This window comes from Hyla sarda, unplaced genomic scaffold (assembly GCF_029499605.1).
Source record: "Hyla sarda isolate aHylSar1 unplaced genomic scaffold, aHylSar1.hap1 scaffold_1646, whole genome shotgun sequence".
In the NCBI taxonomy this organism is placed as follows: domain Eukaryota; kingdom Metazoa; phylum Chordata; class Amphibia; order Anura; family Hylidae; genus Hyla; species Hyla sarda.
Window position 1 is genome coordinate 7,757 of NW_026608284.1, and position 21,119 is coordinate 28,875.

At 45.8% G+C, this 21,119-nt stretch overlaps 8 non-coding genes and 1 pseudogene across 8 annotated transcripts; all 9 read right to left on the minus strand.

Annotated features, from left to right (window-relative positions):
* Window positions 1-1,016: 1,016 nt before the first annotated feature.
* On the minus strand, window positions 1,017-1,207 carry LOC130311596 (U2 spliceosomal RNA). Its single transcript, XR_008859922.1, has one exon. It is a non-coding gene; the product is annotated as a U2 spliceosomal RNA (small nuclear RNA).
* Window positions 1,208-3,281: 2,074 nt separating this feature from the next.
* Window positions 3,282-3,456, minus strand: LOC130311594 (U2 spliceosomal RNA; annotated as a pseudogene).
* A 3,636-nt stretch (window positions 3,457-7,092) lies between these two features.
* On the minus strand, window positions 7,093-7,283 carry LOC130311597 (U2 spliceosomal RNA). Its single transcript, XR_008859923.1, has one exon. It is a non-coding gene; the product is annotated as a U2 spliceosomal RNA (small nuclear RNA).
* Window positions 7,284-9,352: 2,069 nt separating this feature from the next.
* LOC130311565 (U2 spliceosomal RNA) lies at window positions 9,353-9,543 on the minus strand. The gene has a single exon (XR_008859895.1). It is a non-coding gene; the product is annotated as a U2 spliceosomal RNA (small nuclear RNA).
* A 2,071-nt stretch (window positions 9,544-11,614) lies between these two features.
* LOC130311567 (U2 spliceosomal RNA) lies at window positions 11,615-11,805 on the minus strand. Its single transcript, XR_008859896.1, has one exon. It is a non-coding gene; the product is annotated as a U2 spliceosomal RNA (small nuclear RNA).
* Window positions 11,806-13,920: 2,115 nt separating this feature from the next.
* Window positions 13,921-14,111, minus strand: LOC130311568 (U2 spliceosomal RNA). The gene has a single exon (XR_008859897.1). It is a non-coding gene; the product is annotated as a U2 spliceosomal RNA (small nuclear RNA).
* A 2,072-nt stretch (window positions 14,112-16,183) lies between these two features.
* Window positions 16,184-16,374, minus strand: LOC130311569 (U2 spliceosomal RNA). Its single transcript, XR_008859898.1, has one exon. It is a non-coding gene; the product is annotated as a U2 spliceosomal RNA (small nuclear RNA).
* A 2,078-nt stretch (window positions 16,375-18,452) lies between these two features.
* On the minus strand, window positions 18,453-18,643 carry LOC130311570 (U2 spliceosomal RNA). Its single transcript, XR_008859899.1, has one exon. It is a non-coding gene; the product is annotated as a U2 spliceosomal RNA (small nuclear RNA).
* A 2,083-nt stretch (window positions 18,644-20,726) lies between these two features.
* Window positions 20,727-20,917, minus strand: LOC130311571 (U2 spliceosomal RNA). Its single transcript, XR_008859901.1, has one exon. It is a non-coding gene; the product is annotated as a U2 spliceosomal RNA (small nuclear RNA).
* Between the last annotated feature and the right edge of the window lie 202 nt (window positions 20,918-21,119).

The window sequence follows — 21,119 nt, forward strand, 5'->3', positions numbered from 1 at the left end:
TTTTTCGTCTAATGCATACCCCATCAGTGCAGCAATGCTTATTCAATACCGCCAGCAGATGGAGACACTGGGGGATAATTTTCTAAGGATTTATACTGATTTTTCCTGTCTGAATTTGTCGCACAGAAAGTTGCAGGCCAAATATGTGTGACATTTCTGCGACTTTAGCTTCTAGAGCATTTTTACAACATTATACATAGGTGCTGAATACATAAAAAGCGACTGTTCAGCGACAGACAAGTCGCATCGGCTGAAAGTAGGCCAGAATGTCAGTCCATGTTGGAGCAGGTTTAGATACAGTCTAAAGTATAGATCTCAAAGTCTGTGCACAGAATTTAGCAAGGGCCTCGCACCTTCTGATGCATCAGGTAGGTGCACAATAGCATAGCCTAACCCTCTGTACTTTGGTCTATATTGATGCGGGACATAGACAGCCAGCTGATGACCAATCCATTAGTGCAATGGATGGCTGGAAGCATTTGTCTTTGCCTTTGCAATACCACAGAAGCAATGCATGGTCAATGTACAGCAATGACACACCTGTGTGAACAGCCAGGAGACCCCCCCCATGTTATGTTACATAGTTACATAGTTAGTACGGTCGAAAAAAGACATATGTCCATCAAGTTCAACCAGGGAATTAAGGGGTAGGGGTGTGGCGCGATATTGGGGAAGGGATGAGATTTTATATTTCTTCATAAGCATTAATCTTATTTTGTCAATTAGGAACATTCAGCACCCACCCGCTATCAAGGCAGCTGCCTATCATGTCATGCCCTACCTGCACAGGTGTGCTGGCTACTCAAATGATCCAATTAAGGAGGCCATTTAGTCAGCAGCAGCAGAAGTCCTGTGCCTGGACGCTCCAACAGCGGCCAGACACAAGCAGAAGCAGCAGCAGCAGCACCACCTTTTGTTTTTTGGCTGCAGCAGCAAGGCCCACAGGGCTGGCTAGCTGGCTAGCCAGCAAGCAGGTAGCAATGAAAGTAGGAATCTTTCTTTTTAACCCTGTAAGGGGGTGGTGCACTGTACCCGAAGATACTGCCATATCGGGTCAATGCATAGGGCGACGGAAGCAAGCTTCGAAATCGGCCCCCGTTCTCAAAAATCCATTTAATATATGGTCCCCAGATAGGGGACGTATCAGATATTAAACTGATAAGAACAGATACTACACTTGATCTTAGCCAAAAGGCCGAGAAGCGATAACCGTGAAAGGGGCGGGCCCAACAAGGTCCCCTTCATGGGCACTATCACTGCTTGCTGTCAGGGAGGCTGCCAGACAATTTTCCATGCACACTCTGGGCTGGGGGGCAGTCAACCACCAGTACACACAGCAGAACCTAAACCCATACCATTATTGCTAAGCAGCAAGACAGGGGCCCATTGCACTCCCACGGGGCCTTTTTAAATGCAATCCATAACCCGGATTTGCCAGGAACCCTTCTTACTCCTCCTACTTGCATGTGACACTGGGCTTAGGATCTGCATAGGAAACACACACACAAGCACACACCTACCTTTGTTGCCTGCAGATGCCTCCTTGGCTGTCCCCAAACGGTATCAAACCAACACCCACGGGAAGCTGTAAGCATAGAGGACATGCCTGCACCCCATTGGACTTACCTGTGTGGGTTAAATCCGGGTTATTTGACAACCTATGGCGGTGATGGTTCTGCTCAGGCAGAGCAGTGCTGATGCTCCTCATAAAGCTGTCGCTGCTGTGAAGGTTCTAGGTGACATCACAAATCCCTATGGTTACATACACAACAAAGCTGGGTTGTTGTTGTTTACACTCTGCAAGGCCTGTGGAAGTGAGTGACATCATAGCACTGTAGTTCTGAGGGTTCTAGATGGATGCAACAATCTCCTGTTGCTTCTATGAAGGCCATAATAGACGACATCACCAAACAGCTCCATAGTCACATACACAGCAAAGGAGAGATGTTGTTTACACCTAGTGATGTCAGTGGTATTGAGTGACATCACAGCACAGTGCTAAGGCTCCTGGGCCTGGACACAGCAGCGGCTGCAATATCTCAACGGAGAATACGTTTATATATATGTGTGTGTGTGCGCGTATATATATATATATATATATATATATATATATATATATATATATATATTTCTCCGCCGAAATCACTTTTAAACCCATTTCCACCTTTTTTTCCCTTCTCTTCCTCTTACTTTTTTTTCACGTTTTTTTACGTTTTTCTCCTTTTCGCCTCTTTTCTGGGCGTATTATTCTTCTTTTTCTTCTTTTTTTTCGTCTAATGCATACCCCATCAGTGCAGCAATGCTTATTCAATACCGCCAGCAGATGGAGACACTGGGGGATAATTTTCTAAGGATTTATACTGATTTTTCCTGTCTGAATTTGTCGCACAGAAAGTTGCAGGCCAAATATGTGTGACATTTCTGCGACTTTAGCTTCTAGAGCATTTTTACAACATTATACATAGGTGCTGAATACATAAAAAGCGACTGTTCAGCGACAGACAAGTCGCATCGGCTGAAAGTAGGCCAGAATGTCAGTCCATGTTGGAGCAGGTTTAGATACAGTCTAAAGTATAGATCTCAAAGTCTGTGCACAGAATTTAGCAAGGGCCTCGCACCTTCTGATGCATCAGGTAGGTGCACAATAGCATAGCCTAACCCTCTGTACTTTGGTCTATATTGATGCGGGACATAGACAGCCAGCTGATGACCAATCCATTAGTGCAATGGATGGCTGGAAGCATTTGTCTTTGCCTTTGCAATACCACAGAAGCAATGCATGGTCAATGTACAGCAATGACACACCTGTGTGAACAGCCAGGAGACCCCCCCCATGTTATGTTACATAGTTACATAGTTAGTACGGTCGAAAAAAGACATATGTCCATCAAGTTCAACCAGGGAATTAAGGGGTAGGGGTGTGGCGCGATATTGGGGAAGGGATGAGATTTTATATTTCTTCATAAGCATTAATCTTATTTTGTCAATTAGGAACATTCAGCACCCACCCGCTATCAAGGCAGCTGCCTATCATGTCATGCCCTACCTGCACAGGTGTGCTGGCTACTCAAATGATCCAATTAAGGAGGCCATTTAGTCAGCAGCAGCAGAAGTCCTGTGCCTGGACGCTCCAACAGCGGCCAGACACAAGCAGAAGCAGCAGCAGCAGCACCACCTTTTGTTTTTTGGCTGCAGCAGCAAGGCCCACAGGGCTGGCTAGCTGGCTAGCCAGCAAGCAGGTAGCAATGAAAGTAGGAATCTTTCTTTTTAACCCTGTAAGGGGGTGGTGCACTGTACCCGAAGATACTGCCATATCGGGTCAATGCATAGGGCGACGGAAGCAAGCTTCGAAATCGGCCCCCGTTCTCAAAAATCCATTTAATATATGGTCCCCAGATAGGGGACGTATCAGATATTAAACTGATAAGAACAGATTTTTTTTTTTTTTTAAGTTAGCCCTCAGAACTCACTCAGAGTTCCAAGATCTTATTTGGAACTCAATTTTGTGTTCATCATCAGGTAACATGTTTTTATTTCTTTTCTTAAACACTAATGAAACAAAATAGAACATTTAAAAACAAAATAAGAAACAACATAAAATAGCAAAACCAAACATTACTTTCTAATTAAGCAAAACCAAATTAGAAGGTCATCCCCTTCCTCCATGCAAACACCATTAGAAAGTCTATCAGTCCTCGACTGATATTGCCATTTGCTATATCTTTCTTAACTTGAGACGCTAACCAGCCTGGAATTTTATACGTTTCAACAAAACGGTTCATGTCTGCCTTGAAAGAAAAATAGACTTTATCCCGAGCTTCTTCCTCCCGGTTCTTCAAGCCTATCTTTAGATCCATCATATCTTTGTCAAACGTTTTTCTTTCTGCTTCCGACAAATTTTCCAACAAACCACCAAGCACACCAAAATACTGCACTGGCACATACACTTCCTCCTCTCTCTTCTTCTTCTGCTCTGTAGGTCTTCTAGTTGGAACCTGCTCCACTTCTTTTTCTTTCACTTCAGCTGGTTCCTCTCTGCTTCTTTTTACAGCTTCCTTTTTCTCTGAATTTTTCTCAGACTTTTTCTTAGGACACGAGCCAAGCAGATGGCCCTCCTCACCACACAGATGGCATTTCCTTTTCTTTTGACAATTTTCCACGTCGTGACCCTCCTCTTGACACTTGAAACACCACAAAAACGTGCAATCCTCCTTTCTGTGACCGTACTGTTTACATTTGCGGCAAAAATCTTGCATGCCAGAAAAATACAGATCCCCGTTCACAGAACCAATTTTAAACCGTCCTGGGGGGATCACTAACTTGCCATCTGCCATTTTAAATTTCACATGGAACCTCCACTTGGTGGTCCATAGTCCATATTGATTAAATACCTTGCCTTTAGGCAGAACACTGTCACAGAATCGAGACAAAAAGGTAACGATATCCTCCTCCGAAGTATATGGGCTATACATCCTTATAGTCACCAATCGTTCTCTACGTGGGAAATGTGGAACTATCTCCACCCCTTCCAAAACCGGACATACCTTCTTTTGCTGCAATATGTTCCAAAATGACTCATAGTCCTCTTCAGAAGCCAGCACCACGTCGTAGTATCCACTTCTGGGAAACTCAAGCATGGATAGGATTTGCTCCCTCTTGACTTCCAGCAACTTAAACAGCACTTCTTCCACGACAAAGACAAGGCCTCTTTCCTTCTTCCGGACATCGAGCAGGGAAATACGAACTCCATTCCGAAGTCTCGCAAAAGGCGGCACGCCTTCCGAAGAAAAACCGCAATCTTCCTCCATGTCCATGATGTCCAGACACCTCCCCCACCGAAGTAGGTAGGTGGGGATCGCCTCCCGTTGTCTGGGGACTAAGCCGGCTCCCTGATAGCAGCAGGGGGGTGAAGTCCCTCCGTTAAGAAGGACGATCCCCCCAGGCAAAGGAGCCGGGTACCCCAGACACCCTCTGGCCAGACCAAGTGAGCAGAACTACACTTGATCTTAGCCAAAAGGCCGAGAAGCGATAACCGTGAAAGGGGCGGGCCCAACAAGGTCCCCTTCATGGGCACTATCACTGCTTGCTGTCAGGGAGGCTGCCAGACAATTTTCCATGCACACTCTGGGCTGGGGGGCAGTCAACCACCAGTACACACAGCAGAACCTAAACCCATACCATTATTGCTAAGCAGCAAGACAGGGGCCCATTGCACTCCCACGGGGCCTTTTTAAATGCAATCCATAACCCGGATTTGCCAGGAACCCTTCTTACTCCTCCTACTTGCATGTGACACTGGGCTTAGGATCTGCATAGGAAACACACACACAAGCACACACCTACCTTTGTTGCCTGCAGATGCCTCCTTGGCTGTCCCCAAACGGTATCAAACCAACACCCACGGGAAGCTGTAAGCATAGAGGACATGCCTGCACCCCATTGGACTTACCTGTGTGGGTTAAATCCGGGTTATTTGACAACCTATGGCGGTGATGGTTCTGCTCAGGCAGAGCAGTGCTGATGCTCCTCATAAAGCTGTCGCTGCTGTGAAGGTTCTAGGTGACATCACAAATCCCTATGGTTACATACACAACAAAGCTGGGTTGTTGTTGTTTACACTCTGCAAGGCCTGTGGAAGTGAGTGACATCATAGCACTGTAGTTCTGAGGGTTCTAGATGGATGCAACAATCTCCTGTTGCTTCTATGAAGGCCATAATAGACGACATCACCAAACAGCTCCATAGTCACATACACAGCAAAGGAGAGATGTTGTTTACACCTAGTGATGTCAGTGGTATTGAGTGACATCACAGCACAGTGCTAAGGCTCCTGGGCCTGGACACAGCAGCGGCTGCAATATCTCAACGGAGAATACGTTTATATATATGTGTGTGTGTGCGCGTATATATATATATATATATATATATATATATATATATTTCTCCGCCGAAATCACTTTTAAACCCATTTCCACCTTTTTTTCCCTTCTCTTCCTCTTACTTTTTTTTCACGTTTTTTTACGTTTTTCTCCTTTTCGCCTCTTTTCTGGGCGTATTATTCTTCTTTTTCTTCTTTTTTTTCGTCTAATGCATACCCCATCAGTGCAGCAATGCTTATTCAATACCGCCAGCAGATGGAGACACTGGGGGATAATTTTCTAAGGATTTATACTGATTTTTCCTGTCTGAATTTGTCGCACAGAAAGTTGCAGGCCAAATATGTGTGACATTTCTGCGACTTTAGCTTCTAGAGCATTTTTACAACATTATACATAGGTGCTGAATACATAAAAAGCGACTGTTCAGCGACAGACAAGTCGCATCGGCTGAAAGTAGGCCAGAATGTCAGTCCATGTTGGAGCAGGTTTAGATACAGTCTAAAGTATAGATCTCAAAGTCTGTGCACAGAATTTAGCAAGGGCCTCGCACCTTCTGATGCATCAGGTAGGTGCACAATAGCATAGCCTAACCCTCTGTACTTTGGTCTATATTGATGCGGGACATAGACAGCCAGCTGATGACCAATCCATTAGTGCAATGGATGGCTGGAAGCATTTGTCTTTGCCTTTGCAATACCACAGAAGCAATGCATGGTCAATGTACAGCAATGACACACCTGTGTGAACAGCCAGGAGACCCCCCCCATGTTATGTTACATAGTTACATAGTTAGTACGGTCGAAAAAAGACATATGTCCATCAAGTTCAACCAGGGAATTAAGGGGTAGGGGTGTGGCGCGATATTGGGGAAGGGATGAGATTTTATATTTCTTCATAAGCATTAATCTTATTTTGTCAATTAGGAACATTCAGCACCCACCCGCTATCAAGGCAGCTGCCTATCATGTCATGCCCTACCTGCACAGGTGTGCTGGCTACTCAAATGATCCAATTAAGGAGGCCATTTAGTCAGCAGCAGCAGAAGTCCTGTGCCTGGACGCTCCAACAGCGGCCAGACACAAGCAGAAGCAGCAGCAGCAGCACCACCTTTTGTTTTTTGGCTGCAGCAGCAAGGCCCACAGGGCTGGCTAGCTGGCTAGCCAGCAAGCAGGTAGCAATGAAAGTAGGAATCTTTCTTTTTAACCCTGTAAGGGGGTGGTGCACTGTACCCGAAGATACTGCCATATCGGGTCAATGCATAGGGCGACGGAAGCAAGCTTCGAAATCGGCCCCCGTTCTCAAAAATCCATTTAATATATGGTCCCCAGATAGGGGACGTATCAGATATTAAACTGATAAGAACAGATACTACACTTGATCTTAGCCAAAAGGCCGAGAAGCGATAACCGTGAAAGGGGCGGGCCCAACAAGGTCCCCTTCATGGGCACTATCACTGCTTGCTGTCAGGGAGGCTGCCAGACAATTTTCCATGCACACTCTGGGCTGGGGGGCAGTCAACCACCAGTACACACAGCAGAACCTAAACCCATACCATTATTGCTAAGCAGCAAGACAGGGGCCCATTGCACTCCCACGGGGCCTTTTTAAATGCAATCCATAACCCGGATTTGCCAGGAACCCTTCTTACTCCTCCTACTTGCATGTGACACTGGGCTTAGGATCTGCATAGGAAACACACACACAAGCACACACCTACCTTTGTTGCCTGCAGATGCCTCCTTGGCTGTCCCCAAACGGTATCAAACCAACACCCACGGGAAGCTGTAAGCATAGAGGACATGCCTGCACCCCATTGGACTTACCTGTGTGGGTTAAATCCGGGTTATTTGACAACCTATGGCGGTGATGGTTCTGCTCAGGCAGAGCAGTGCTGATGCTCCTCATAAAGCTGTCGCTGCTGTGAAGGTTCTAGGTGACATCACAAATCCCTATGGTTACATACACAACAAAGCTGGGTTGTTGTTGTTTACACTCTGCAAGGCCTGTGGAAGTGAGTGACATCATAGCACTGTAGTTCTGAGGGTTCTAGATGGATGCAACAATCTCCTGTTGCTTCTATGAAGGCCATAATAGACGACATCACCAAACAGCTCCATAGTCACATACACAGCAAAGGAGAGATGTTGTTTACACCTAGTGATGTCAGTGGTATTGAGTGACATCACAGCACAGTGCTAAGGCTCCTGGGCCTGGACACAGCAGCGGCTGCAATATCTCAACGGAGAATACGTTTATATATATGTGTGTGTGTGCGCGTATATATATATATATATATATATATATATATATATATATATATTTCTCCGCCGAAATCACTTTTAAACCCATTTCCACCTTTTTTTCCCTTCTCTTCCTCTTACTTTTTTTTCACGTTTTTTTACGTTTTTCTCCTTTTCGCCTCTTTTCTGGGCGTATTATTCTTCTTTTTCTTCTTTTTTTTCGTCTAATGCATACCCCATCAGTGCAGCAATGCTTATTCAATACCGCCAGCAGATGGAGACACTGGGGGATAATTTTCTAAGGATTTATACTGATTTTTCCTGTCTGAATTTGTCGCACAGAAAGTTGCAGGCCAAATATGTGTGACATTTCTGCGACTTTAGCTTCTAGAGCATTTTTACAACATTATACATAGGTGCTGAATACATAAAAAGCGACTGTTCAGCGACAGACAAGTCGCATCGGCTGAAAGTAGGCCAGAATGTCAGTCCATGTTGGAGCAGGTTTAGATACAGTCTAAAGTATAGATCTCAAAGTCTGTGCACAGAATTTAGCAAGGGCCTCGCACCTTCTGATGCATCAGGTAGGTGCACAATAGCATAGCCTAACCCTCTGTACTTTGGTCTATATTGATGCGGGACATAGACAGCCAGCTGATGACCAATCCATTAGTGCAATGGATGGCTGGAAGCATTTGTCTTTGCCTTTGCAATACCACAGAAGCAATGCATGGTCAATGTACAGCAATGACACACCTGTGTGAACAGCCAGGAGACCCCCCCCCATGTTATGTTACATAGTTACATAGTTAGTACGGTCGAAAAAAGACATATGTCCATCAAGTTCAACCAGGGAATTAAGGGGTAGGGGTGTGGCGCGATATTGGGGAAGGGATGAGATTTTATATTTCTTCATAAGCATTAATCTTATTTTGTCAATTAGGAACATTCAGCACCCACCCGCTATCAAGGCAGCTGCCTATCATGTCATGCCCTACCTGCACAGGTGTGCTGGCTACTCAAATGATCCAATTAAGGAGGCCATTTAGTCAGCAGCAGCAGAAGTCCTGTGCCTGGACGCTCCAACAGCGGCCAGACACAAGCAGAAGCAGCAGCAGCAGCACCACCTTTTGTTTTTTGGCTGCAGCAGCAAGGCCCACAGGGCTGGCTAGCTGGCTAGCCAGCAAGCAGGTAGCAATGAAAGTAGGAATCTTTCTTTTTAACCCTGTAAGGGGGTGGTGCACTGTACCCGAAGATACTGCCATATCGGGTCAATGCATAGGGCGACGGAAGCAAGCTTCGAAATCGGCCCCCGTTCTCAAAAATCCATTTAATATATGGTCCCCAGATAGGGGACGTATCAGATATTAAACTGATAAGAACAGATACTACACTTGATCTTAGCCAAAAGGCCGAGAAGCGATAACCGTGAAAGGGGCGGGCCCAACAAGGTCCCCTTCATGGGCACTATCACTGCTTGCTGTCAGGGAGGCTGCCAGACAATTTTCCATGCACACTCTGGGCTGGGGGGCAGTCAACCACCAGTACACACAGCAGAACCTAAACCCATACCATTATTGCTAAGCAGCAAGACAGGGGCCCATTGCACTCCCACGGGGCCTTTTTAAATGCAATCCATAACCCGGATTTGCCAGGAACCCTTCTTACTCCTCCTACTTGCATGTGACACTGGGCTTAGGATCTGCATAGGAAACACACACACAAGCACACACCTACCTTTGTTGCCTGCAGATGCCTCCTTGGCTGTCCCCAAACGGTATCAAACCAACACCCACGGGAAGCTGTAAGCATAGAGGACATGCCTGCACCCCATTGGACTTACCTGTGTGGGTTAAATCCGGGTTATTTGACAACCTATGGCGGTGATGGTTCTGCTCAGGCAGAGCAGTGCTGATGCTCCTCATAAAGCTGTCGCTGCTGTGAAGGTTCTAGGTGACATCACAAATCCCTATGGTTACATACACAACAAAGCTGGGTTGTTGTTGTTTACACTCTGCAAGGCCTGTGGAAGTGAGTGACATCATAGCACTGTAGTTCTGAGGGTTCTAGATGGATGCAACAATCTCCTGTTGCTTCTATGAAGGCCATAATAGACGACATCACCAAACAGCTCCATAGTCACATACACAGCAAAGGAGAGATGTTGTTTACACCTAGTGATGTCAGTGGTATTGAGTGACATCACAGCACAGTGCTAAGGCTCCTGGGCCTGGACACAGCAGCGGCTGCAATATCTCAACGGAGAATACGTTTATATATATGTGTGTGTGTGCGCGTATATATATATATATATATATATATATATATATATATATATATATTTCTCCGCCGAAATCACTTTTAAACCCATTTCCACCTTTTTTTCCCTTCTCTTCCTCTTACTTTTTTTTCACGTTTTTTTACGTTTTTCTCCTTTTCGCCTCTTTTCTGGGCGTATTATTCTTCTTTTTCTTCTTTTTTTTCGTCTAATGCATACCCCATCAGTGCAGCAATGCTTATTCAATACCGCCAGCAGATGGAGACACTGGGGGATAATTTTCTAAGGATTTATACTGATTTTTCCTGTCTGAATTTGTCGCACAGAAAGTTGCAGGCCAAATATGTGTGACATTTCTGCGACTTTAGCTTCTAGAGCATTTTTACAACATTATACATAGGTGCTGAATACATAAAAAGCGACTGTTCAGCGACAGACAAGTCGCATCGGCTGAAAGTAGGCCAGAATGTCAGTCCATGTTGGAGCAGGTTTAGATACAGTCTAAAGTATAGATCTCAAAGTCTGTGCACAGAATTTAGCAAGGGCCTCGCACCTTCTGATGCATCAGGTAGGTGCACAATAGCATAGCCTAACCCTCTGTACTTTGGTCTATATTGATGCGGGACATAGACAGCCAGCTGATGACCAATCCATTAGTGCAATGGATGGCTGGAAGCATTTGTCTTTGCCTTTGCAATACCACAGAAGCAATGCATGGTCAATGTACAGCAATGACACACCTGTGTGAACAGCCAGGAGACCCCCCCCCATGTTATGTTACATAGTTACATAGTTAGTACGGTCGAAAAAAGACATATGTCCATCAAGTTCAACCAGGGAATTAAGGGGTAGGGGTGTGGCGCGATATTGGGGAAGGGATGAGATTTTATATTTCTTCATAAGCATTAATCTTATTTTGTCAATTAGGAACATTCAGCACCCACCCGCTATCAAGGCAGCTGCCTATCATGTCATGCCCTACCTGCACAGGTGTGCTGGCTACTCAAATGATCCAATTAAGGAGGCCATTTAGTCAGCAGCAGCAGAAGTCCTGTGCCTGGACGCTCCAACAGCGGCCAGACACAAGCAGAAGCAGCAGCAGCAGCACCACCTTTTGTTTTTTGGCTGCAGCAGCAAGGCCCACAGGGCTGGCTAGCTGGCTAGCCAGCAAGCAGGTAGCAATGAAAGTAGGAATCTTTCTTTTTAACCCTGTAAGGGGGTGGTGCACTGTACCCGAAGATACTGCCATATCGGGTCAATGCATAGGGCGACGGAAGCAAGCTTCGAAATCGGCCCCCGTTCTCAAAAATCCATTTAATATATGGTCCCCAGATAGGGGACGTATCAGATATTAAACTGATAAGAACAGATACTACACTTGATCTTAGCCAAAAGGCCGAGAAGCGATAACCGTGAAAGGGGCGGGCCCAACAAGGTCCCCTTCATGGGCACTATCACTGCTTGCTGTCAGGGAGGCTGCCAGACAATTTTCCATGCACACTCTGGGCTGGGGGGCAGTCAACCACCAGTACACACAGCAGAACCTAAACCCATACCATTATTGCTAAGCAGCAAGACAGGGGCCCATTGCACTCCCACGGGGCCTTTTTAAATGCAATCCATAACCCGGATTTGCCAGGAACCCTTCTTACTCCTCCTACTTGCATGTGACACTGGGCTTAGGATCTGCATAGGAAACACACACACAAGCACACACCTACCTTTGTTGCCTGCAGATGCCTCCTTGGCTGTCCCCAAACGGTATCAAACCAACACCCACGGGAAGCTGTAAGCATAGAGGACATGCCTGCACCCCATTGGACTTACCTGTGTGGGTTAAATCCGGGTTATTTGACAACCTATGGCGGTGATGGTTCTGCTCAGGCAGAGCAGTGCTGATGCTCCTCATAAAGCTGTCGCTGCTGTGAAGGTTCTAGGTGACATCACAAATCCCTATGGTTACATACACAACAAAGCTGGGTTGTTGTTGTTTACACTCTGCAAGGCCTGTGGAAGTGAGTGACATCATAGCACTGTAGTTCTGAGGGTTCTAGATGGATGCAACAATCTCCTGTTGCTTCTATGAAGGCCATAATAGACGACATCACCAAACAGCTCCATAGTCACATACACAGCAAAGGAGAGATGTTGTTTACACCTAGTGATGTCAGTGGTATTGAGTGACATCACAGCACAGTGCTAAGGCTCCTGGGCCTGGACACAGCAGCGGCTGCAATATCTCAACGGAGAATACGTTTATATATATGTGTGTGTGTGCGCGTATATATATATATATATATATATATATATATATATATATATATATTTCTCCGCCGAAATCACTTTTAAACCCATTTCCACCTTTTTTTCCCTTCTCTTCCTCTTACTTTTTTTTCACGTTTTTTTACGTTTTTCTCCTTTTCGCCTCTTTTCTGGGCGCACGTTTTTTTACGTTTTTCTCCTTTTCGCCTCTTTTCTGGGCGTATTATTCTTCTTTTTCTTCTTTTTTTTCGTCTAATGCATACCCCATCAGTGCAGCAATGCTTATTCAATACCGCCAGCAGATGGAGACACTGGGGGATAATTTTCTAAGGATTTATACTGATTTTTCCTGTCTGAATTTGTCGCACAGAAAGTTGCAGGCCAAATATGTGTGACATTTCTGCGACTTTAGCTTCTAGAGCATTTTTACAACATTATACATAGGTGCTGAATACATAAAAAGCGACTGTTCAGCGACAGACAAGTCGCATCGGCTGAAAGTAGGCCAGAATGTCAGTCCATGTTGGAGCAGGTTTAGATACAGTCTAAAGTATAGATCTCAAAGTCTGTGCACAGAATTTAGCAAGGGCCTCGCACCTTCTGATGCATCAGGTAGGTGCACAATAGCATAGCCTAACCCTCTGTACTTTGGTCTATATTGATGCGGGACATAGACAGCCAGCTGATGACCAATCCATTAGTGCAATGGATGGCTGGAAGCATTTGTCTTTGCCTTTGCAATACCACAGAAGCAATGCATGGTCAATGTACAGCAATGACACACCTGTGTGAACAGCCAGGAGACCCCCCCCCATGTTATGTTACATAGTTACATAGTTAGTACGGTCGAAAAAAGACATATGTCCATCAAGTTCAACCAGGGAATTAAGGGGTAGGGGTGTGGCGCGATATTGGGGAAGGGATGAGATTTTATATTTCTTCATAAGCATTAATCTTATTTTGTCAATTAGGAACATTCAGCACCCACCCGCTATCAAGGCAGCTGCCTATCATGTCATGCCCTACCTGCACAGGTGTGCTGGCTACTCAAATGATCCAATTAAGGAGGCCATTTAGTCAGCAGCAGCAGAAGTCCTGTGCCTGGACGCTCCAACAGCGGCCAGACACAAGCAGAAGCAGCAGCAGCAGCACCACCTTTTGTTTTTTGGCTGCAGCAGCAAGGCCCACAGGGCTGGCTAGCTGGCTAGCCAGCAAGCAGGTAGCAATGAAAGTAGGAATCTTTCTTTTTAACCCTGTAAGGGGGTGGTGCACTGTACCCGAAGATACTGCCATATCGGGTCAATGCATAGGGCGACGGAAGCAAGCTTCGAAATCGGCCCCCGTTCTCAAAAATCCATTTAATATATGGTCCCCAGATAGGGGACGTATCAGATATTAAACTGATAAGAACAGATACTACACTTGATCTTAGCCAAAAGGCCGAGAAGCGATAACCGTGAAAGGGGCGGGCCCAACAAGGTCCCCTTCATGGGCACTATCACTGCTTGCTGTCAGGGAGGCTGCCAGACAATTTTCCATGCACACTCTGGGCTGGGGGGCAGTCAACCACCAGTACACACAGCAGAACCTAAACCCATACCATTATTGCTAAGCAGCAAGACAGGGGCCCATTGCACTCCCACGGGGCCTTTTTAAATGCAATCCATAACCCGGATTTGCCAGGAACCCTTCTTACTCCTCCTACTTGCATGTGACACTGGGCTTAGGATCTGCATAGGAAACACACACACAAGCACACACCTACCTTTGTTGCCTGCAGATGCCTCCTTGGCTGTCCCCAAACGGTATCAAACCAACACCCACGGGAAGCTGTAAGCATAGAGGACATGCCTGCACCCCATTGGACTTACCTGTGTGGGTTAAATCCGGGTTATTTGACAACCTATGGCGGTGATGGTTCTGCTCAGGCAGAGCAGTGCTGATGCTCCTCATAAAGCTGTCGCTGCTGTGAAGGTTCTAGGTGACATCACAAATCCCTATGGTTACATACACAACAAAGCTGGGTTGTTGTTGTTTACACTCTGCAAGGCCTGTGGAAGTGAGTGACATCATAGCACTGTAGTTCTGAGGGTTCTAGATGGATGCAACAATCTCCTGTTGCTTCTATGAAGGCCATAATAGACGACATCACCAAACAGCTCCATAGTCACATACACAGCAAAGGAGAGATGTTGTTTACACCTAGTGATGTCAGTGGTATTGAGTGACATCACAGCACAGTGCTAAGGCTCCTGGGCCTGGACACAGCAGCGGCTGCAATATCTCAACGGAGAATACGTTTATATATATGTGTGTGTGTGCGCGTATATATATATATATATATATATATATATATATATATATATATATTTCTCCGCCGAAATCACTTTTAAACCCATTTCCACCTTTTTTTCCCTTCTCTTCCTCTTACTTTTTTTTCACGTTTTTTTACGTTTTTCTCCTTTTCGCCTCTTTTCTGGGCGTATTATTCTTCTTTTTCTTCTTTTTTTTCGTCTAATGCATACCCCATCAGTGCAGCAATGCTTATTCAATACCGCCAGCAGATGGAGACACTGGGGGATAATTTTCTAAGGATTTATACTGATTTTTCCTGTCTGAATTTGTCGCACAGAAAGTTGCAGGCCAAATATGTGTGACATTTCTGCGACTTTAGCTTCTAGAGCATTTTTACAACATTATACATAGGTGCTGAATACATAAAAAGCGACTGTTCAGCGACAGACAAGTCGCATCGGCTGAAAGTAGGCCAGAATGTCAGTCCATGTTGGAGCAGGTTTAGATACAGTCTAAAGTATAGATCTCAAAGTCTGTGCACAGAATTTAGCAAGGGCCTCGCACCTTCTGATGCATCAGGTAGGTGCACAATAGCATAGCCTAACCCTCTGTACTTTGGTCTATATTGATGCGGGACATAGACAGCCAGCTGATGACCAATCCATTAGTGCAATGGATGGCTGGAAGCATTTGTCTTTGCCTTTGCAATACCACAGAAGCAATGCATGGTCAATGTACAGCAATGACACACCTGTGTGAACAGCCAGGAGACCCCCCCCCCATGTTATGTTACATAGTTACATAGTTAGTACGGTCGAAAAAAGACATATGTCCATCAAGTTCAACCAGGGAATTAAGGGGTAGGGGTGTGGCGCGATATTGGGGAAGGGATGAGATTTTATATTTCTTCATAAGCATTAATCTTATTTTGTCAATTAGGAACATTCAGCACCCACCCGCTATCAAGGCAGCTGCCTATCATGTCATGCCCTACCTGCACAGGTGTGCTGGCTACTCAAATGATCCAATTAAGGAGGCCATTTAGTCAGCAGCAGCAGAAGTCCTGTGCCTGGACGCTCCAACAGCGGCCAGACACAAGCAGAAGCAGCAGCAGCAGCACCACCTTTTGTTTTTTGGCTGCAGCAGCAAGGCCCACAGGGCTGGCTAGCTGGCTAGCCAGCAAGCAGGTAGCAATGAAAGTAGGAATCTTTCTTTTTAACCCTGTAAGGGGGTGGTGCACTGTACCCGAAGATACTGCCATATCGGGTCAATGCATAGGGCGACGGAAGCAAGCTTCGAAATCGGCCCCCGTTCTCAAAAATCCATTTAATATATGGTCCCCAGATAGGGGACGTATCAGATATTAAACTGATAAGAACAGATACTACACTTGATCTTAGCCAAAAGGCCGAGAAGCGATAACCGTGAAAGGGGCGGGCCCAACAAGGTCCCCTTCATGGGCACTATCACTGCTTGCTGTCAGGGAGGCTGCCAGACAATTTTCCATGCACACTCTGGGCTGGGGGGCAGTCAACCACCAGTACACACAGCAGAACCTAAACCCATACCATTATTGCTAAGCAGCAAGACAGGGGCCCATTGCACTCCCACGGGGCCTTTTTAAATGCAATCCATAACCCGGATTTGCCAGGAACCCTTCTTACTCCTCCTACTTGCATGTGACACTGGGCTTAGGATCTGCATAGGAAACACACACACAAGCACACACCTACCTTTGTTGCCTGCAGATGCCTCCTTGGCTGTCCCCAAACGGTATCAAACCAACACCCACGGGAAGCTGTAAGCATAGAGGACATGCCTGCACCCCATTGGACTTACCTGTGTGGGTTAAATCCGGGTTATTTGACAACCTATGGCGGTGATGGTTCTGCTCAGGCAGAGCAGTGCTGATGCTCCTCATAAAGCTGTCGCTGCTGTGAAGGTTCTAGGTGACATCACAAATCCCTATGGTTACATACACAACAAAGCTGGGTTGTTGTTGTTTACACTCTGCAAGGCCTGTGGAAGTGAGTGACATCATAGCACTGTAGTTCTGAGGGTTCTAGATGGATGCAACAATCTCCTGTTGCTTCTATGAAGGCCATAATAGACGACATCACCAAACAGCTCCATAGTCACATACACAGCAAAGGAGAGATGTTGTTTACACCTAGTGATGTCAGTGGTATTGAGTGACATCACAGCACAGTGCTAAGGCTCCTGGGCCTGGACACAGCAGCGGCTGCAATATCTCAACGGAGAATACGTTTATATATATGTGTGTGTGTGCGCGTATATATATATATATATATATATATATATATATATATATATATATACTCCGCCGAAATCACTTTTAAACCCATTTCCACCTTTTTTTCCCTTCTCTTCCTCTTACTTTTTTTTCACGTTTTTTTACGTTTTTCTCCTTTTCGCCTCTTTTCTGGGCGTATTATTCTTCTTTTTCTTCTTTTTTTTCGTCTAATGCATACCCCATCAGTGCAGCAATGCTTATTCAATACCGCCAGCAGATGGAGACACTGGGGGATAATTTTCTAAGGATTTATACTGATTTTTCCTGTCTGAATTTGTCGCACAGAAAGTTGCAGGCCAAATATGTGTGACATTTCTGCGACTTTAGCTTCTAGAGCATTTTTACAACATTATACATAGGTGCTGAATACATAAAAAGCGACTGTTCAGCGACAGACAAGTCGCATCGGCTGAAAGTAGGCCAGAATGTCAGTCCATGTTGGAGCAGGTTTAGATACAGTCTAAAGTATAGATCTCAAAGTCTGTGCACAGAATTTAGCAAGGGCCTCGCACCTTCTGATGCATCAGGTAGGTGCACAATAGCATAGCCTAACCCTCTGTACTTTGGTCTATATTGATGCGGGACATAGACAGCCAGCTGATGACCAATCCATTAGTGCAATGGATGGCTGGAAGCATTTGTCTTTGCCTTTGCAATACCACAGAAGCAATGCATGGTCAATGTACAGCAATGACACACCTGTGTGAACAGCCAGGAGACCCCCCCCCCCCATGTTATGTTACATAGTTACATAGTTAGTACGGTCGAAAAAAGACATATGTCCATCAAGTTCAACCAGGGAATTAAGGGGTAGGGGTGTGGCGCGATATTGGGGAAGGGATGAGATTTTATATTTCTTCACTTCATAAGCATTAATCTTATTTTGTCAATTAGGAACATTCAGCACCCACCCGCTATCAAGGCAGCTGCCTATCATGTCATGCCCTACCTGCACAGGTGTGCTGGCTACTCAAATGATCCAATTAAGGAGGCCATTTAGTCAGCAGCAGCAGAAGTCCTGTGCCTGGACGCTCCAACAGCGGCCAGACACAAGCAGAAGCAGCAGCAGCAGCACCACCTTTTGTTTTTTGGCTGCAGCAGCAAGGCCCACAGGGCTGGCTAGCTGGCTAGCCAGCAAGCAGGTAGCAATGAAAGTAGGAATCTTTCTTTTTAACCCTGTAAGGGGGTGGTGCACTGTACCCGAAGATACTGCCATATCGGGTCAATGCATAGGGCGACGGAAGCAAGCTTCGAAATCGGCCCCCGTTCTCAAAAATCCATTTAATATATGGTCCCCAGATAGGGGACGTATCAGATATTAAACTGATAAGAACAGATACTACACTTGATCTTAGCCAAAAGGCCGAGAAGCGATAACCGTGAAAGGGGCGGGCCCAACAAGGTCCCCTTCATGGGCACTATCACTGCTTGCTGTCAGGGAGGCTGCCAGACAATTTTCCATGCACACTCTGGGCTGGGGGGCAGTCAACCACCAGTACACACAGCAGAACCTAAACCCATACCATTATTGCTAAGCAGCAAGACAGGGGCCCATTGCACTCCCACGGGGCCTTTTTAAATGCAATCCATAACCCGGATTTGCCAGGAACCCTTCTTACTCCTCCTACTTGCATGTGACACTGGGCTTAGGATCTGCATAGGAAACACACACACAAGCACACACCTACCTTTGTTGCCTGCAGATGCCTCCTTGGCTGTCCCCAAACGGTATCAAACCAACACCCACGGGAAGCTGTAAGCATAGAGGACATGCCTGCACCCCATTGGACTTACCTGTGTGGGTTAAATCCGGGTTATTTGACAACCTATGGCGGTGATGGTTCTGCTCAGGCAGAGCAGTGCTGATGCTCCTCATAAAGCTGTCGCTGCTGTGAAGGTTCTAGGTGACATCACAAATCCCTATGGTTACATACACAACAAAGCTGGGTTGTTGTTGTTTACACTCTGCAAGGCCTGTGGAAGTGAGTGACATCATAGCACTGTAGTTCTGAGGGTTCTAGATGGATGCAACAATCTCCTGTTGCTTCTATGAAGGCCATAATAGACGACATCACCAAACAGCTCCATAGTCACATACACAGCAAAGGAGAGATGTTGTTTACACCTAGTGATGTCAGTGGTATTGAGTGACATCACAGCACAGTGCTAAGGCTCCTGGGCCTGGACACAGCAGCGGCTGCAATATCTCAACGGAGAATACGTTTATATATATGTGTGTGTGTGCGCGTATATATATATATATATATATATATATATATATATATATATATATATATTTCTCCGCCGAAATCACTTTTAAACCCATTTCCACCTTTTTTTCCCTTCTCTTCCTCTTACTTTTTTTTCACGTTTTTTTACGTTTTTCTCCTTTTCGCCTCTTTTCTGGGCGTATTATTCTTCTTTTTCTTCTTTTTTTTCGTCTAATGCATACCCCATCAGTGCAGCAATGCTTATTCAATACCGCCAGCAGATGGAGACACTGGGGGATAATTTTCTAAGGATTTATACTGATTTTTCCTGTCTGAATTTGTCGCACAGAAAGTTGCAGGCCAAATATGTGTGACATTTCTGCGACTTTAGCTTCTAGAGCATTTTTACAACATTATACATAGGTGCTGAATACATAAAAAGCGACTGTTCAGCGACAGACAAGTCGCATCGGCTGAAAGTAGGCCAGAATGTCAGTCCATGTTGGAGCAGGTTTAGATACAGTCTAAAGTATAGATCTCAAAGTCTGTGCACAGAATTTAGCAAGGGCCTCGCACCTTCTGATGCATCAGGTAGGTGCACAATAGCATAGCCTAACCCTCTGTACTTTGGTCTATATTGATGCGGGACATAGACAGCCAGCTGATGACCAATCCATTAGTGCAATGGATGGCTGGAAGCATTTGTCTTTGCCTTTGCAATACCACAGAAGCAATGCATGGTCAATGCACAGCAATGACACACCTGTGTGAACAGCCAGGAGACCCCCCCCCCCCCCCCCATGTTATGTTACATAGTTACATAGTTAGTACGGTCGAAAAAAGACATATGTCCATCAAGTTCAACCAGGGAATTAAGGGGTAGGGGTGTGGCGCGATATTGGGGAAGGGATGAGATTTTATATTTCTTCATAAGCATTAATCTTATTTTGTCAATTAGGAACATTCAGCACCCACCCGCTATCAAGGCAGCTGCCTATCATGTCATGCCCTACCTGCACAGGTGTGCTGGCTACTCAAATGATCCAATTAAGGAGGCCATTTAGTCAGCAGCAGCAGAAGTCCTGTGCCTGGACGCTCCAACAGCGGCCAGACACAAGCAGAAGCAGCAGCAGCAGCACCACCTTTTGTTTTTTGGCTGCAGCAGCAAGGCCCACAGGGCTGGCTAGCTGGCTAGCCAGCAAGCAGGTAGCAATGAAAGTAGGAATCTTTCTTTTTAACCCTGTAAGGGGGTGGTGCACTGTACCCGAAGATACTGCCATATCGGGTCAATGCATAGGGCGACGGAAGCAAGCTTCGAAATCGGCCCCCGTTCTCAAAAATCCATTTAATATATGGTCCCCAGATAGGGGACGTATCAGATATTAAACTGATAAGAACAGATACTACACTTGATCTTAGCCAAAAGGCCGAGAAGCGATAACCGTGAAAGGGGCGGGCCCAACAAGGTCCCCTTCATGGGCACTATCACTGCTTGCTGTCAGGGAGGCTGCCAGACAATTTTCCATGCACACTCTGGGCTGGGGGGCAGTCAACCACCAGTACACACAGCAGAACCTAAACCCATACCATTATTGCTAAGCAGCAAGACAGGGGCCCATTGCACTCCCACGGGGCCTTTTT